Below are 4,878 nucleotides of genomic sequence, written 5' to 3'. Positions count from 1 at the left end.
CTAGACCTTCCTCCACTCCTTTATGTCCGGGATGCGGAAGGGAGCACATGGGACGTTGTGCTACTAGGGAGCTGATATGCTTCAAGTGTGGAAAGAGTGGCCACATGGCCAAGGATTGTTATACTTCAGTGGCTGGGACTGCAGCAATTCAGGAGGTCCCTCTTCGGATGATTCCTGCTCCATCTGCTGAGGCCCCTACAGTGCCACCGACCACTGGACGGGTTTACGTCCTGGATAGGCAGCAGTCAGATAGAGCTCTGAACCTTGTCAGAGGTAATGTTTCCATTGGTGGAATTGCTGTTGTTGTTTTGTTTGATTCCGGGGATACGCATTCCTTTATTGCAACCCCGATTGCTGTGGGGCTTGAGTTGCCCATATTTGTGTTTTCTCCACCGTTGCGGTTGACTACCGCCACCGGAGGAAAGTGTGATACTACCACTGTACATCGAGATGTCGTGTTTTAGTGGGATGGCCATGAGTTCTCGGTAGATCGAATGGGATTACCCATGGCTAAATTTGGAAATCATCCTTGGCGTGGATGGATTGTCCAACAGTTGTGTGATGATTGATTGATTGATTGTTGTGCCTAGCGGGCGGTGATGTCTCCGTGTGGTTCCACAACCAGTTCCTCGCCTTTTATTGCTACGGGTTAGGAGAGCCTTGTGAGCAGGGACATTGGTTATGTCATGTTGGGAGGTTTGGTGAGTGGGACACAGGAGGATCTCACTGGCATTCCTGTGGTGAAGGAATTCCTCGGGTGCTTCCTAAGGAGATTCTTGAGTGTCCGCCACAGTGGGAGATAGCGTTCTCCGTTGAATTGATTGCCTGGTGTGGGGCCTTGTTATTAGTTCCATACCGGATGTCGCCACCAGAGTTGGCTGTGTTGAAATAGCGTTCTGAGGGTCTTTCAGCGAAAGACTTCATCCGACCGAGCGTGTCTCCATGGGAAGCACCGGTCATGTTGTTTTTGAGGCAAGATGCCTTATGCCATTACTTAAGCGTGATGGTGCTCTGTTTGAGGATGTGAAATTCTCTTCAGGGAAACTAAGTGTGTAACACTTGGAATTTGTGGCAAGGCCACGCGTAATCTTGTGTATGCGAGACAATGCATGTACAAGTAGTTGTGAGTGAGTGGTCTCCATGACTCTAGGATTTTATGTGATTATTGATAGGTGTCATGAGTAGTTGGCATGTTAACACCATGGATAGTGTTAAGCATGATATAAGTACGATGAACTGTGGTAATATATCAATGTTATTTCACCTTTGACTGACTCTCGATTTTGCAGATACCATGGAGATTGAGGTATACCGTTACTTAGAGTTTTTGGTTATTATGTTATTGAAATTGAAGATTTTGCAGGTGTACATAAACTGAGGTACGTTACTATGTAAATGAGTATGTTAACTAACATGTACTGGTTGAAATGAACATGATGATGATTTAGTACTGTGAAATGAATACAAATTTATTTTGAAGATATTGATTATAAATTGTAAGTCTTGTTGAGGTTAGAGTCATGGAATATGACCAAACTCACTCGTGTGTTGTGTAGTTTTGAGTGGTGGGGTCAGGTTACTTTTATTGAGAAGGTGACTGGTGATCCCAGAAAATTGTTTGGCATTTGGATGTCAATAAGGAGTTTCAAGATTCGAAGGTGACTTCCTTGTTTGAGGATGCACTTCTCGAAAATTGAGACTATGAGAGTCGAGAATGAGCTTTAGGAGAAGAACCAGGACGGTGTGTCCTGGAATGAGGAAGGACATTGTTTTGTGTGTCTTTTGTCGTGACGCCTGAAGGTGAAGAATGAACACCAGAAGCCGTTTGGTAAGCTTCAACCTCTTGAGGTACTATAGTGGAAGTGAGAAGATTGTCAAGTCTGCCCATTTTCTTCCGGTAAAGGTGAGCTTCTCATCAAAGAAGTTGGCCAAACTGTCGTTCGCGAGATCTTGAGGCTTCACGGGATGCCCGAGAGTATCATCAGTGATAGGGACCCGGAATTCACATCTCGGTTCGGGGAGGTGCTGCAGAGAGCTTTTGGGACTCAGTTGCTACTGAGTACAACCTATCACCCTCAGACTGCTGGGCAGACTGAGCGGACCATCCAGGTCTTGGAGGACATGTTGAGAGCTTGCACTTTGGTGCAGGGCTCAGCATGGGATAGGTACCTACCATCGGTTGAGTTTGTGTGCAATTGTGTTTTCCTTGCTAGCCTGGGCATGGAACCCTACGAGGCGCTGTTTGGTAAGAGGTGTAGAACTCCTACCTGTTGGTCGGAGGTTGCAAATAAAGAGTTGTCTGGCATGGACCTTGTCCAATTAGCCACCAGCCAATTCAGATGTTCAGAGGAAAGCTGGAGCAGGCGCAGTATCGCCAGGAGAACTACGTTGATGATAAGCATCGTCCACTGGAGTTCAGTAAGGGTGAGCACGTGTTGTGAGACTTTCACTATCATCGGTGTTGTTCGGGCACTCGGAGTGAGGAAGCTGAACCCACGATTCATTGGGCCATACCAGTTACGTGGTAGAGTAGGACCTGTTGCCTACCGGTTTGACTTGCCTCCGAACTTGGCCAACACCCACGACGCGTTTCACGTGTCTCAACTTTGGAAGTTTGTAGCGGATCCTTCGCAGGTGGTGCAACCAGATGTTGTGGAGGTTCGGGAGAACCTTTAGATCTTTTGTCGTACCACTCAAGTTTCTCGATCATGGCGAGAAGAAGCTGAGGAGAGGGACCATTTCGATGGTCAAAGTACGATGAACGTGAAAAATCCCCAAAGGGTAATTTTGGGAGCAAGAGGACGAGCTTCTCCGGCCGTATCCCGAGCTTCGAGACAGGTATGTTTTCTGATTTTGAGGGCAAAATCCTAAAAAGGTAGGGTGAATGTAAGAACCCGCACCGTTAATTAATTAATTATGTGAAATTAGGAAATAATTCCATAATTGACCCTAATAATTATCATGAGGCTTAAATAAATGTAGTTAGTGATTAAGAATGCTGAAAGTCGTTTTTCTAACGAAAAGTGCAGATACCGGTTCTGCTAGTCGGTATAAATGCGTACCGAAAAAGTATCCCGGAAAATTATAATAAGTGCATGATAATTCCTAGAATAATATATAGGAATTGTAAAACGAGTTTCAAGTTAAATAATGAGAACTGGTGCCAGAAACTGATACTGGCTATGAAAAGCGCGTACTGGAAAGGTGCTCCGAAAAATATTATAAAAATATAATATTTCTTGTAAAATTGAGTAGGTTAAGAATCCTGAGTTTGGGATTAAAATGCTAAGCGTAGCAATTAAATTTAATATTGTGTGTTTAATTCATAAGTGGCCTATATAAGGCCATGGCACATGATGCTAGGTCATTTTTAAGACTTGCTACGTGAGAAATTCTGAGTTACAACCAGCCATCTTGCCACCACCTCTCCTCCACCTCTTGTGAGCCAAGTTGTCACATTTCTTCTTGATTTCTTCTTCTAAACACTTGGTGTGAGTGAGAATCATCATGGGGAGTGAGTTGTGACCTTGTTGTGGAGTGGAGTTTCTGTTTTAAAGGGGTTCTTTGGGCTGTGTTCTAAGTTTCCTTGGTTGGAGTCTGTTCTTGGTTTGTGAAGCTTCAAGAAGCTTCCTTTGTGTAGAAAGGGCCAAGCTTTGGTTTGCATTTTCGTTTCCTTTGCAAGTGTCACCAACCTTGATCGTGAGTTTAATGGTTTAAAGTTGATATCTTGGTATGTTTAATGAGTTAAACAAGTAACCAACTGTTGTATGAACCTAAAACAGAATAAAAATGCATGCTTTGACGTTTTAAAGTGTTAAAAATGGTACCTTGGATGGATATCTTCGTGAATACAGAAGCTGTTGTCTGTCGCGAAATATTCGGATATGTGTATCCGTATATGGATATCCGGATATGGGGTCTTGTGATATCCGGATATGGATATCCGGATATGATATCCGGATGATATCCGGATATGCCCCCGACATATATCCGGATATTCTGGGTTTCCGAGAACAGTAACGGTACTGTTCATACAGAATTTTGTTAGGGGTTTGTGGACCCTAGATTGTGGAAGTTGAACTTCTGTAATGATTAAGTTAAGTCAGAATCATGTGATTAAGGGCTTGAGGCTTTGTGAGAAGTCTAAAGACTTGAAACGCAAAGGAAATGCGTTGTCTTTGTGTCTTATGCATGTTAAGCATGATTATTGATATATTGTTGATCCGAAACAGATTGTGATTCTGCTGTGTTTGGGCCTTGAGCATTGGTTGGACTCTTGCTTAGATTGTTAGCTTGCAAGGTAAGCTTTCGTGTCCTCGGATTAGTCTGTTGTTTGTTCCACCGACCTCCATGAGAGGGTGGTTTACATGCATGGTATGCTTTTATGAAAGATGAAATATGCATTGATATATGCCTGAGATGTATTAAATTAATTGTTGACTACTTGCACGATCAGACAACGACTCTGGTGTGTAAGACATGTAGTGTATGAAAGTGATGTTGTCACTTACACGATCAGACAACGACTCGGTGTGTAAGGCATAAGACTGCGACTCTTATGTTTAGATGGGTCTCAGACGTGCATAATACCTATCTTGTTCCCTGGCCAGTCGAACTGCATTTACATACATCACATGATTAATGAGTTGTAGTATTTAGCTCGTCGAGCAAGAGATTATATTGTCATGATATAAATGCCTTAACATGAACATGCATTGAATTTACTGCTTTTGAACTTATATTATACTTGTAAGTGAGCTTGGGGCGGAAGAGTCCTTGAGCACCCCTTGTCTTACTGAGATTTCTTTTTAGAGATCTCACCCCACGTTTGGGGCACACATTTCAGGTTCAGGTAACGCTGGGGTTGAGACCTCTAGC

Source organism: Gastrolobium bilobum, unplaced genomic scaffold (assembly GCF_033153095.1).
Source record: "Gastrolobium bilobum isolate Gb01-03AN ecotype WA unplaced genomic scaffold, APGP_CSIRO_Gbil_v1 utg6518, whole genome shotgun sequence".
Taxonomy (NCBI): Eukaryota; Viridiplantae; Streptophyta; class Magnoliopsida; order Fabales; family Fabaceae; genus Gastrolobium; species Gastrolobium bilobum.
The sequence above is the reverse complement of the archived record's forward strand: the minus strand, read 5'-3'. Positions refer to the sequence as shown.